Genomic DNA, 14,329 nt, shown 5'->3' on the forward strand with positions numbered 1-14,329 from the left:
GCTTAAGTTTTGTAAAAGATCAGCCCTCGTTAGTAAAGTGCAATTTACTCATTGATACATATCACACACATAAACATTTCATTTTGTCTGTATCTATACTTTGTCCAGAAGCTGTTTCTCAGTTAACCAATGCTGACTTAATTAACACTTAATTACCAGAGATAGAATACTAGTAAGCACTTTAATTAAGATTACCTTAGAAAGTAAATGGAAGCTTCAGGTAACCAAGTTTGCAGCAATCCAGCACTTAATATACCATGCAGTATTTACTACCAAAACCATTGAATCTATGAAGTCCAAAATATCTGTAATACACGTGTCTTTTTACTGACCATCATGGTCTCATTTTGTTGAGTGCTGCCAGTAAGCTCCTAGTGGTTGGTCCACTCCTTGGAATATTTGCAGCTCCTACATCTGGCATGCTCGAGGAGTGAGAGCTGTCTGTGTGACCTTCCTTTTATGTAGCAGCTGCCAGGACACCAAAGAGCGTGTGTGTGTGTGTGTGTGTGTGTGTGTGTGTGAGTGTGTGAGTGTGTGTGTGTGTGTGTGTGTGTGTGTGTGTGTGTGTGTGTGTGTGTGTCTGTGTGTGTGTGTGTGTGTGTGTGTGTGTGTGTGTGATGTACTGGCGATAAGGGCAAAGCATTCATGTTGAGAATCTCAGTTACAAATCCATCATTAACTTTCTAAATAAACGCCTTGATTATAAAAAGAAAGATAAAAATCAACAAGCTTAGCACTACTTCTACAATTTTAATGGAATTTAACAAATTATGAGTGTCTGGCTTTAAACATTTAGGACAAGGGCAAGTCTTTCAATACCAGTAGGTCTTGAAGCAACCAAACTTTAATAGGCATTCAAATTCTTCCTGCAGCTTTGAAAAATCTCATCTCTAAGTTTGTAAACCTCAGATTAACAGTTGTGAGACACCCAGGTGCCCAGAGGACAAACATTGTTTGAAATCTTTGTAGTTCTAAAAATTAACTAAGCAGTTAGGAGTGGCACAAAGGTGAACTTAAAATAATCTTCATGCAATACAGCCTTCCTGGTTCCTCTTTCCTTGTTACACATGAATAAATTTTTCATATTCCCACTTGGGGAAAAAAAATCCCAAGTCTCTAAAGTGGTTCTCAACCATAATCTATACTGTTCTGTCTATCTTGGAAGAAGGAAGAAGAGGCTGATTTTTCATAAGGCATACTGACTCTCTGGTGCAGAAATTGTTTGATATACTTTTGAATGTGTTGAGTGACATTTTATAAAAGTTTTCCCTGTTAAATTTCCAGCAATGCTTAATGATTCACCATTTCATTTTTTTACATTTGTTAAATTTTTTACATGTGTTCTGCATTTCATTTTAGCAGGTCAAGAAACAGAAAGATAAGTGACAAGGTAGAACTGACACAAACGTTCATGCAACACGATAAAGCGCCAGAGCAAAATAATGGGCTAGTAAAACTGCATTCAAGATTGATACAACAGGTCTGTTCTTTGACTCACCACAAGAGTTAGATGTCTCATTATCATCAGAGTCTTTGCTCTTAAGCTAGATCTTCAAACAGATTTGCAGGGAGAATGTTTCTGAGTCTTGAACAAGCGAAGATTTTGAATATGTTAGTTCATCACTGACTCTTTAAGTAATTTTCCACTCATCTTGTCCAAAGCTGCACTTATTCTAATGATGAAATGTCATGGGAACAAAGTCATAGTGCCTACTGTGCCAATTTTTAAACTGAAACAATGAAAGATGTATTAATGAGGTATTCTGGAGACTGTGGTCTCTTGCTACTTCTGTCTTCACCTCCAGTGTTCCCCTCCCTCACTCTTAAGGACCCTGCTTGGCCTCTCCATATCTCTAATGTTTTTCACATTAGGAAGGCCCAGATGAGATGGGGGCAAATACAGCTGCCATGTGTCAGGGACGAAAGCAGGAGAAGGGAGCTTCCTACCCTGCAGTCAGACTTTGTGTACGGCCAGAGCTGCAGGCCAGTGTCCTCACTAAAGCTGGGAGAAAGCTGGAAGCTGGAAGTTCAGTGGCAAGCCTTCAGCAGCCATGCACACAGAGTCACAGCTTGTTCTCCCATGCCCAGGTCCCACAGGGGTGCTCAGCACAGATAAATTACCTGTTTGCTCCCTGCCCCCCTCCTGCAGTCCTTGCCGAGTGGCAGCACCTCCTGCCCGACTGTTCCCGGCTAGGGTTTGGCTAGGTGCCGTGCCGTGTCTCCTGCAGGGCTGTGTGTGCTGCAGATCACTGGGGCCACAGCAAGGACACCTGGCAAACACAAGTGGGGGTTCATTCAGTGGTTCAAGCAGCAAGCCCCAAAAGTGGGCGGTTCGTTTCTTTAGAACTAATAATGCACAGGAAAAGTGCAAAGTGCACCTGAACATTGATCTAAAGAGTTATTTATACCCAGCCCTTCTATTCCTTGAGTACAAGAACTGGATTTCTATTTTGTGTATTTGTCTTGCAAGAATTGGAAACGAAACAAATGTACTGTTGGCCTGCTCTGAGGCTTAGAAAAACAGCAGGAGGCTTAGAGACAATGGCAAGCAGCAGCTAAACCTAAAGCTGCTCCAAGAGCCAAGCTCTTCTGCAGCAGCTTTCAGAGCAGTGTCTGTCCAAGTGTTCAGAAAGGATAGTTCAGAGAAGGTAAAGTTATTACACAGAAATATCTGTTCAAAATGCTAATGGTAACCTCTCACAAGATTTTCCTTGATTACTATTTTTAATTGTTTCGGTCATAAAATGAGGGAAAAGCTGTTGCTCGATTTTATGTAAGTTTCTTATGGTTCTGTCTTACGGGAGAGCACAGCAAGAAAGATACAAAGCAGGTCAGACACAGGCATTCAAGCATGATTTGCTTCCTTTCTATATGAAACTGTGATGTGCCTTGCTATGCTGTGAATGTGGTTTCAATCATCAGGCTGCTGGTAGTGTGAAGTGTAACGAGGGCTGGTCCAAGGAGGGAAGCTGTGCTGCTGCCTGCTTGGTGAGCTCACCTGGCGAGTTCCAGCATCTCCAAGCTAAAAGGCAGACAGCTGTGACAAGCCTGAGTCCCAGATGACCTGAGTTTGTTTCATCGTTCTTTGACTCTGGGCTTTGGTGGACAGTCATCAACCAGATGATAACAGTGTTTCAAAAAGCACTCCTGCTTTATTCCCTCTCCCTCTGAGCTGGGTAGGTTGGTGGAAGGGATAGAGTTGTAGCAGCCTCCTGTGCATTGCTCCACCATGTCCAAGGGCACAAAGCACTCTGAGCCAGCTCTGCACCTTCTGCTCCAGGCAAACCTGAACCAGCTCAAATGGATCTGGCAGCAAGGACTTCCTAAGGGCAGCAATGCCACGTTATAGCTGCCTGTGAATTCCCCACTGCTGCCCCTGCAGGAGTCCTGTTGTCCATCAGAGTAGCTGCTGTGTCCTTTCTGTAGCGACATCTGTGCAATGTGGCACCAGTCAAGCAAAAATTGCAGCCATTCTTTGTTCTTTAAAGTTTCTTTTTAATTTTACAAACGTCCATTCATCTGTGCTTTACCTCTGCACCTTTCTGCTTTATCATTGCACCTTTCCCAAGAGAAGGTGGACAAGGTGCCTCTGACCAAGGAATTGAGGGACATTTCTGCCCTTTACTCCTACTCATTTAGGAGGGAAAACCAAGAGCGTGTCCTGTCTCGACCAAGAAACCTTGACAATGGCAGACCTTTCAAGAACAAAGCAACTTGACAGTGACTGCTATATACAGAAATTGAGTTAGATAAGGATCTACGGTTAAAATACCCAGAAGGATTATGAAGCCAGATCTTTATCCTCTCTGGTAGTAAAAACTGAAATTCCCTGCTGGCTCACTAACAGAGTTATGTGGTGCTGGCTGTCAGTCCCTCTCCTCTGAAGTGTGCCCTACTGCTATCTAATTGCAAGTTATAACCTTTGTGAATCATTGCCACCAATCTCACTGAGGCCAGTGGCTTAGAGAGTAATTAAACTTTTATGTAGATAATTAGGCAATCCACAGCTACATTAGATAGGTCAAGATTGTAATTAGGGATAACTCTTCATGCTTCAAGGTCTTCTAGCCCCGATCCATCTGATGGCAAGTGTTTATGCAAGCAAACAGGTAGGATGTTTGAGTCCCTAGTTTGAAAAAGAATCCTCAATGATTGTTTCACTCAGGCACTCTCAGCTTGGTTTTCATGATGCATTTCACAGGTTCTGGCTCCAAGATTGCTATCAATAGCCCAGATGCTGCCTCAAAAGCTTAGAGGGAAGAGAGAGTCTTTCAGACAGACCATCCACAATAGACTAGATCTTAGGCTCACTGATGCAAATTGAAACAACTCATCAGGCTTTAAAATTCAGAATTATTTGGCTTTGAAGTGAGGTTGCTGAGACCTGACTCTGGCTGAAAGGATACAGTTCTTGGGAGCACTGAGGATCCAGAGGCTGAGGCTGAGAGGACCCTGTGCTGCCATGGGACTGCAGAATCCCTCTCCCACAGATGCCAGAAAAAGGTTTTTTTTAGATTCACACTCCTTTGCCATCCTAATGGGCACATTCAGGCTGAATGATAAAGAGTTTTTTTTCATGGGAAAACAGCATTCAGTTTGTGAACTTAGAGGGAATTGTTTGCTACATTTACTGTGGAGGTGAACAGTTCACTGGAGCTTTCATGCTCACCCAAAATCACCCACATGGTATTACACGGATTGCTAACAGCAATTCTTATTTTTTTAATTGTGTATGCACAAACCAGACATTAGACGTTCTGCTATAAATCCGAGCCTGAGAAGAGAGGAGACATTTTTTAAATTCATGGTGGGAAAGGTCAGAAAAAGTTTAGCATTTTACACAGAGAGGATTCAGACTGACTGTAAAACAGAAGAGAAATAAAACTGTTTCCTTTTTCCCTCCCTCATCTGTGTGCTATAAACCTAAGGAAATCCTATGATGGCTTTGGTTTTTATATGGCTCTACAGTTCGAGATGTAAGAACTCATTTGACTCTCAAATATGGGGGAAAAGAATTTCTAAACTTGTCATCATTGTTTCCTGTCTTTCTATTTTTGTTTGCAGCTAAGGTACATTGCCAGTTTTGTGACCACGGTTTTCAGCAGTTTTTCAAGAAAGATGAATATGCAAATTTCTGTAGAAAGCAAACATTACTTTTAGTCATACCTGTGTAAATCTAGTTATAATTTTAGAGAGATAAATAGTGAAACTCTAGCTTTTCACCTCTGTAAATGACACCTGAAACTGTTTTGTGTGAATCTACTTGAGAGAGGTGATTTATATAGAAGATCTTTTGATATCACCTTTCTTTTCCTCCTGCAACTTACATGTGTGCCTGTGGATTTATAAAGCCCTGATGGGAGGAGCAGAAACTGCATGACAGCTTGTGAGGAGAGACCCTCTGCGGAGATACATCCAGCTTGGCCAGTGAAATCTATCTGTGTGGCACCTGTTAGTCACGCACAGCAGGACTGTCCATCATCCCTTGTAGTAGCTCTGCATTTCCATAGCACACTGCAGTGCAGGCAGAGGAGAAATTACTCTCTAACTATGAGACAGTGAATGAGAAATTTCTGTCCCTGCTTATGCTGTCAGACCACCACTCGGGATGCTGTACATCAGCCGGAGAGGGGGAAGGGAAGTTCATTTCACAGTCAGCTGACAAAGCTCTCAAGCATTTATCTTTGCTCTCTACCCTATAAAATCCTGTAAAAATATTGTTACTGAATGGGAAATGTTGAAAGAGAAATGTGGAGTACCTCGTGCCATTTAAAAGGGAAAATCTCCACATGGTGTAAAGAGAGCTTGTCGTAAAACAAAGAGCATACAGCGTCTATCTATTTTGTGATCTGATGCCCAGATCACAAGTGGATAGGCAGCAATTTCCACTGCTGAACTGTAGCAAAATGTCCTTGGGAATTCTTGCATTGACTGCTCTTGTGTGAAGATCAGAAGGAAAAAAAGAATATTGAACACATGGAAATATAACAGAAAAAAGCTGTCAGGTTGTTATGGCTTGGAGAACTATTCTTTAGTATCATAATAACCACAAGGAAATTTGGAAGTAAGACTACACATGGCTTTTTTGTGTTTTTCAGAAAGAAATGGCAGAATTTCTCTCAAAAAACCTTCATCATGCCTCACCCTCAAGACCATCTGAACAACCCCAGAATTTTGCCCATCCTGCCGAACTATTCCCTTCCATTTTAGGTTGATCATCACAGCCCCCCATAGCTCAGCCCTTCTGTACCATCTCACACCTTCTCCTGACCATTAGAGACTGTGACTTCAGCTCGTGGGATGACCAGAGAGTCATTGTGCTACTGTGCCACCTCATATGAAGAACTGATGACTTCGTGTTTGGTTTCCTGTGGCAAGGGAATAATGGTTTCAGAGTCAGTTACTCCCCTGTAGCTGAGTGATAACTCCATCCAAAATCTGAACCATTAATCCAGCATTTATTACTGATAATATGTTCTGTGATTCACGTGAGCAATGCACTGTAAAGTGGACCTCAGTTTGGCTGCATGTCCTGGAAGAAAACAAATCTCTTTTATTTGTTCTTTTCATTTGTTATCTCTTTCATTTGCTCTCATGACTTCACGAGTCACTCTAGTAAATGCTAAACTTCTCAGGGAAGTGCAATATTCCCATTTACCACTGGGAACTGAAGCTCAAAGAAATTATGAAGCTAAGCAACATATATGCCCTTCTCTAACCTTTACTTTTGACCCAAAATGAGCATCTGAAGGGGGTCTAGAATAGGAATCATGGAAGCTGGAGAATACTTCTGAGAAGGAAAATGTAGCTTCAAAGCAGTCTTTCTATGTTTAGCTCATAGCTAACCCATATGTCATGAGTCAATGCAAACACACTTTGTTCTGTTATTGGAAGGAAACTACATCTGTGTCGCTAGGAATATTATCTACCTTTAAATCTCTGATTTTCTAACAGATAATCAAATACACAAACAAAATGACTGAAAGAAAAGGATTACAAAATTGATCTTGCTACTGCTAACTGGTAATTGTTAATTGAAGTGTAGCTATTCTATTAATATCACACATAAAAAATAGTAAAAATTAATACAATTTTTGAAATACAGAAAGCACTTTTGGCAAAATTAAATGCTATGATCTTCTAAGCTATTTATTCTGTGACTGCTGAATAAGATGATGTGAAGCTTTCAAGTATGAAAGGAAGCATGCGGAAGGAGTGAAAATGCTATAAATATCCACTCAGTGTGATTCTGATAAGAACTATCAAGTTTTAACCAAAATGTTCAGAAAAGGTACTCAAATTTGCAATTATCCTTACATGTTCAAAGCAATTCTGGGAGAGTTTCAGCAACATGATACCAAAAATGAAGGAGGCATCTGATATAACTTGCATAATGTTTTTCCAAATGTAAATGTTTGTATTAGCTGATTTTTTTCTCTTCATATCTACTCTGAGCCATTTAAATAGACTATAAATAGACAGCTAGAGTGTATCATATCATTAGAATGCCTGTGTGTCTTTTTTTGTTCAGCTGTAAATTTGAGTTTAAAATTATACCACCTTTTTTCTTGTGGCTTTTATTGTCTCTAAAATCCCTGGATCAAAATCCAAATTCCTATAATGCTCAGTTTCCTATATGTGCATGTTTTTTCCAGGAAGTTTGGAACTAAACAAGTGACAGTCTCATGAAACTGCTTGAACGCCGTGGGTTAAAAAACCTGATTTATGCATTAAAAAGGGATGACTGTTCTGATAGACCTGGTCCAAAACTTTTACTTTTATGCTATATGCAGGCTTGAGTGATAGGTTAGAAAACAAAACAAACAAACAAACAAACAAAAAAAACACCAAGAAACAACAACTTGCTTGAATTATAGGAAAAAGTATTTGTAAAATTAATGTGAAAAAATACTCTGAGTAGTTCAAAAGCTTTTAATTCTGCAAATATTTCTTGGTTGACCTTTATTATTATGATTACTGATTCTTTTCATATATATACCAGGTACAGAGCAAAGACATGAATTCTTTCTCAACAGAATGCAATCTAAAATCCAAAAGTTATCAGATAATATGATCGCTGAGGGTGGAGGGCAGCTGTCAGGCATTTGAGCAGAAGTTGCAGAACTGGGACTAATTTGAACCCTTCCAGATGCAACAGAGGATAAAATAAAAGAAGAAAACTCCTTTCCTCCTCCCTTGTCCATACAGACATAGCAGGAAGAAGTCTAGGAGCAGCGGAGCACAAATGAAGACAAAAAACAACAGATTACTTGGTCACTAAGGAGAGACTAGTGTCACACAACAAAAAGACTGTTGGCAAAAAAGCATCTTATAAATATTACAACAAACAAGTAGCAATTTAGAAGATATTTTGAACACAGAAAAAGAATCAGTGGGAATATATTTAATCAAATTGATAGGTAACTCTTTTTACTTGCACTGGACCATGAATGAAGAATCAGAATCCACTTACCAGGGAATTTTTTAAAAGCAATTACACTTTAAAAATTGTTAAGACATTTAGCAGGATTTTCACACGATGAAAACATTTGCCTAGGGAAAATGAGCTGTCCTATTTGTTCTTAATGTGCACAAGGGACATATTTTTCTTTACAGTATATTTTCAATAATGAAATTAATGCTTAATTGCATATGATTGATTTTATCCTCCCAAGTTACAGAAGGCACTAAGGGCAGGCATGGAAGGCTGATCTCTATCAGTCTTCTCTGTGACTGTGGGCACTCCTGTAATGACGCATGGATAACCAGCTGTAGCTCAGTTACAGCTCAATTAGATGTCACCATTAATCTAAACTCAGAAAACAGGTTATCAGCTGTAGCAATTTTTAATGGTAGGAGCTAGTATAAAATCCTTTAATTATATTTCGTTCTGTCATATATATCAATTAGCAACCATATACATGTACACAAGCACTTAGCATAAAAAATACAAGACGTCCTACAGCATGCAATTCATGCATATGAAAATACTAGGTTTCTGTCTTTGGTTCAAGTGCCACTGTGACTTCTTCCGAAAACAGTGAAAAATACCCTCACCAAATTATATAAATAACAAATGCCCCCCCATCCCCTCCTTTCTCTTAGCCTTTATATCTGAGCTGATGTCATATGGTTTGGAATAGTTCTTCGATGAATTTGGGTCAGCTGTCCTGGTTGTGCCCCCTCCCAAGGTTTTGCCTATTCCCAGCAGAATGTTGAAGGGCAGGCTGGTGCTGTGCAGCAATACACACTGATGTGTTATCAACACCTTCCTAGACAGCAGTGCACAGCAAAACTCCACTAGAGCCACTTGTAGGGAAAGTTATCTCCATCCCAGACCCAATTTTTCTCTTGGATATCAAGCCTGCCTTCTGCAAGATGGGCAGTTTTATACCCCTTTAGTTTTAGCTCTTCTGTTTGCTCCAGATGCTGTTGCTCAGGTTTGACAGAAGCAATATAACAGGCCAATGCCTGTATCCACATTCCTTGCAGCTCCGGTGATACTGACCCCGAGAATAAATATTCTACATCTGAACATCACTTAAAAACACCTATATTTTGGATCACATGCTGACTTGGTGGTGTGGGGCCACCCTCTTGGTGTTACTTCACAGAGTGGTTCTCTGTGGTACCTTACCAGATTCTCCAATTGCACTTATAGATACATCACAATTTTTTTAAAATTCTGTTCACACCAGCCACTTAGAGTGTGTTTCCGTGGTACTGCCAAGGAGAGCAGTCTGGTGAAAAGTCTGTGTGTCACTGAGGTTTGAGAGAGTTTAGCCAGAATTACTGGGAAACAATAGGGCTCTGTTTAAAAAGAGTTGGAGATGTGAATTTCACTCAGTCACCTCAGCTGTATACCTCAGCTGAAAATAAGATGAAAAGTCCCATTCTGAGTCTAATTGAATAAGCATAACATTAAAGAACTTACCACATGCCTACAGTGAATGTAAACACACACAAGTGTATGTGTATATAAACATAGACATTACATATATATGTATATATATATGCTCCATCATGACAGTGTTGCAAAATATTTTTTAAGTGGTGAAAAAACATATCCAACCCAACAACCCATTAATGTCTGTTCTGACAAATATTTACTACTAAAGTCAGAAGAAAGATGAATTAGTGTAACTTCCTGTCCTATGTCCCAGTGGAGGTCAAATTATATGATGTAGAAGTCCCACTTGGTCTTAAAATATATGACTTGAGCTCAATAAGATTAGTGATTTAGATTATCTGAGGATTTGTCCCTCTGCCTTTGTTAGAACTAATTCACCACAAAGTATTTTTTAATTTCTTCTCCCCCCGCCCTTCCTTTCATGCTTGTTACAACTCAGAAGACAGATTGTTATGCGCTCTGATTTATTCTGTACTCAGAAATTTTAATCCAGAAAGTAACTCCTGGGCTGGCCCATCCTTGCTGCATGATAAACATTTACTATTCAGAAACAGACTGGAGTATCTGGTCACTTACATCACATGGTGAACGTATGCTAGAAGCCCGTGGGAGACAATGCATACTCCAGAGAGACTTGTTGGGGCAGGAGAGCCATTTCTGAGAGCTGCAGCTCTGTGTGTGTGTAGCCCCTGGCTACAGCCTGACACAGCTGAATTTTCTGCACCCTTCCTGTGCCTGTCCCTGAGCAGCCAAGATGGTGGCAGGTCTATGTTTTGGAGCTGGAGACACGTGTCTCCCACACTATTCCTGCAAGTACCCAGACATGCAATGCTCCATCAAGGACATAAATGCCACATCTGGCTGGCAGGATGTTGGAGCAGTCTGGATCAGGCTTTCTTGACATAGATTGAAATTAGCTGGAGAGTGGATTGGGAGTCAGAAATTAAGGGGCTGTAAGATAGCAGAGCACTGAAATTACAGAGTGCCTGAAGCTGGACAAGCAATACCAATCAGACCTGGCAGAAGAGGGGCTCAGGCAGGAGGGAGAAAATTACAACTGTCTGAACAGAGGGAGGGACTGGCTGGCTGGGGGCTGGGAGCCTGGGAGCAAGATGGGCAATGGCCTGAGGTGGGAGATGGCCTTAAAGTGATCACTTCTTACAGCAACTCAGATGACATTAATGCAAATTTGTTACCCTCTATCAAAGTGAGAATAGAAGATGTGATACTGAAATTGATACTGAAATAAACTAGTATGCAGCTCTGGGAAAGATGATTTTGCATGGCTGCTGTTGCAGAACAAGCAGAAACTAAAGGGAAAGCATCAATACAGAGGGCAAAATGAAGAAAGTTGTTTGTTAGACTTGTACTCAACACAGGCAGGTATAAATGACCATGTAACAGCTCACAACAGCAAGGAACTTACTCAGGAACGTCAGAAATAGATTAGAAGAACATGTCATTTCCCGTTTCAGTGAATTATGTCAATGTGTCTTTCTCACTGGAGTCAGTAAAAAAAAGTTCATTTTTTTAATATATCGATATTCTGCCCAAACACTTTTTTTTTTCTGCTTTCTTGCCCTGACTTTAATTCAGTGTTTGTATTCCCCTTGCTATTTCAGCTGGAAGTCTGCAGCAACCTTGATGAAAGAGGTTTGCTCTCTGTTTGCACCCTTATACTTACCCACAGAGATTGCAACTCCACACACACCCTGGGACACAATAGTTTTACGCACAGGATGCTCTGCCTGAGCAGGGCAGGTCACAGAGCCCTGGCCTTGGCAGCATCACCTTCAGGGAACATTTTAAGGAATAGGTTAGCTGCTATCAGTCGAAGTCAAGTATCCCGGAAAAGGAAATCATAGTCCCTACTTCTGCATCAGGAAGGAATCTCCCATCCTGAGGAAGAAAGATTAGCTTAGCTCTGTGTGCAATTGCTCAGGAACAACTTCCCAAATTACAATGCATGAAAAGATCCCAATTTAGTACATTATAGGAGTCAGAGGACAGGGCTGCATGCAGATTAAAGCTCACATTCATTATTGTTATTAAGCAGTCTAATTTTAGAAAAAAACCCACCCTATTTTATATGAATCAGCAATGAAAAAGCACAGCAATGTTGAAATACATTAAGCAGAAATTTGAATAATAAAGGTCATATCTGTGTATGCCTGAGAAATAATAATATAGTGTAATGACAATACCTGATTAAATATGAAAGTATTCTATGTTGACAGAGCCTGCAACTGATTTTATTTTCTTATATCTTCATTGGATAAACACACACATACATACAAGATAACAAACTGTGTACACTGGACCCCAATTGACAGGAAAATTTGTTGACTTGTAATTCTTGGAGTAATGGGTAAGCAAATCTTGCTGATGAGTAAGAATCAGGTACCCTGACTTTCCTTAATAAGTTGGAAAATCATGGGAAAATGGACATGGAAAATTTTTTAAAAGAACACAGAAACAGTGGGTGGTATAGGAGAAAGTTCATTGCATAAGGAAATTGTTGCTCAACAAAAATAGGAACACTGTAGAGTGAAAGAGGACACAAAACTTATTTATATTTTGGTCCATTGAGTCTTATCTTTGTAAGAACAATAATGAGGCTGTACTTCCCCTTCACCAAATCTCTCTCCATTCAAAGATGTTTATTTTTTTTTTTGAACTTAAAATGAACTGACTGAAGAAAGACTAAAGGCATGAAATGTTCCTCTTGTACAACCTGTGCAGCAGAACTTCCATATACTTTCCCTTCGTGGATAATTCTTCAGAGAAGAGCTGAAAGAGATCAGGCTGATGTGAACGGGCACACATCACCAGTCAAAGTGTGAGACTATTTCCTCACCTCCTCAGCAGCTCTCTCTGTCTTTTTTAAAATTTTTTTTATCAAGTTCTCTTTTCAGCTAAGATCCTGCCTAAGCTATGAGACTTCAGAGCAGTCATTGCAGTTCCAGTTCAGACAGACTGGCAAAGTCTGGCATAATCAGGCAGAACCATGCACATATGGGACCATGGCACCAACTGCATGTATGACCAGGCCTGAGGGCAGCTTCTTTCAGGAAAGAAGTCACTGATCTGTATTCAAAAATCTTACTTTCCCATTAGCTACCAGAAAAACAAGGAACAGTATAAACAATGGCTTATAATGCTTCCCACAGTATGCATTTTCCAAAGAACCAACATCCTTGTTTCCATGCTGAATGTTCAGCCTTATTCTTTAGAGGGATAGGCACTGGTTAAAATGTGTGTTTATTACCCTGAAGAATGCCAGCACGGTCCTCCTTGGGTTCCAGTCCCTTGTTTGCAAAACCTGAGCAATAATCATGAAGTGTCCTTCTTCCTACACTTTCCTCTCACTCCCTATCCTGGTAGTAACCTCTGTCAAGTGCTCTGTTACACATATCTTTAGAGAAACTAGTGCAAAGAGTCCCTGATCTTGGCCAAAGATGTCTTAAGTAAAAATATTAGATTTGTAAAGATGCTCCCTCACATCTAATCAGATAAACACTATGAAAGCAACTTCCAAAGGCATTCAAGGCCAGGAATATACTCTCCTTTTGCTGGATAAATGACATTTTTTCAATGTGAGTTCAAAATCTCTCATACAGTCTCCCTTTAATTTCAGAAATTGTATTTTCTTTCTTCTTAATTAGCAAATGTTAGGACAAGAACTTTAAGATGGAAGGTATATACCTAATGCTTGTAACAGAGCCAATGGCTATTAGGGTTGTCTGATTGAAGAAGCCATAGTGCTTGATGATAAATTGCTACAAGTCTGAGACAAGACAAAGGCACCTCCAAACAAATTTTTCATGTCATGGAAGAAGAAGCAAATCTGAAAGTGAACATTAAGGATTGTTATTGGATGCTCTTTTTAACCAATAGTAAAGGAAGTTTATTAATTATGTTTCATCTGTATGCAGTAAGTTAAATCAGCTGGATCTGATGGGAAATAGATGCATGAGAATTTGGCTCAAAATTGCTAAAATAAAAAAACAAAAACAGGAAGTATTTTTACTACAGATGATGTCACAGTGCGCTACCTGCAATGACTGTGTGAAAACTAAAGAATGAATGCAGTGGCTAAACATTGCACTATTATTTCATGTAATGTCATTGAAAAGATGCTTTCTGCATAACTCATATTTTACATTAAAAAAAATAAAAAACTGGATTAAAACTAGCCTGTAATTTCAGATGGAAAGAGGGAACAGTCTGACGGAGATGATGATGCTGCAAGTTGTACGAAATTAAAAGCCCAGTTTCTATCATAAAACCTTAAAATTCTGAATTTGTGCTGAACTGGATGAGAAATCCTTTAGAGAGATGAAGCGGGTAGAAAAGGGCATATCCCAGAGACTATTTCTTATGATTTCATGCATCATTCATTTTCCCAAGAGACATAGT

The 14,329-nt window shown here is 39.9% G+C and overlaps 2 long non-coding RNA genes across 3 annotated transcripts in view; one reads left to right on the top strand and one right to left on the bottom strand.

The window, feature by feature from the left end:
- Positions 1-6,567, top strand: part of LOC148219726 (uncharacterized) — a 75,994-nt gene extending 69,427 nt beyond the window's left edge. For both annotated transcript variants that reach the window (XR_015799648.1, XR_015799649.1), the window contains exon 3: positions 6,099-6,567. This is a non-coding gene — a long non-coding RNA (uncharacterized LOC148219726). The remainder of the gene's footprint in view (positions 1-6,098) is intronic.
- LOC148219727 (uncharacterized) overlaps positions 1-14,329 on the bottom strand; it is a 177,967-nt gene that overhangs the window by 66,386 nt on the left and 97,252 nt on the right. The window lies entirely within an intron of this gene.

Source organism: Sturnus vulgaris, chromosome Z, assembly GCF_052056855.1.
Source record: "Sturnus vulgaris isolate bStuVul1 chromosome Z, bStuVul1.hap1, whole genome shotgun sequence".
Taxonomy (NCBI): Eukaryota; Metazoa; Chordata; class Aves; order Passeriformes; family Sturnidae; genus Sturnus; species Sturnus vulgaris.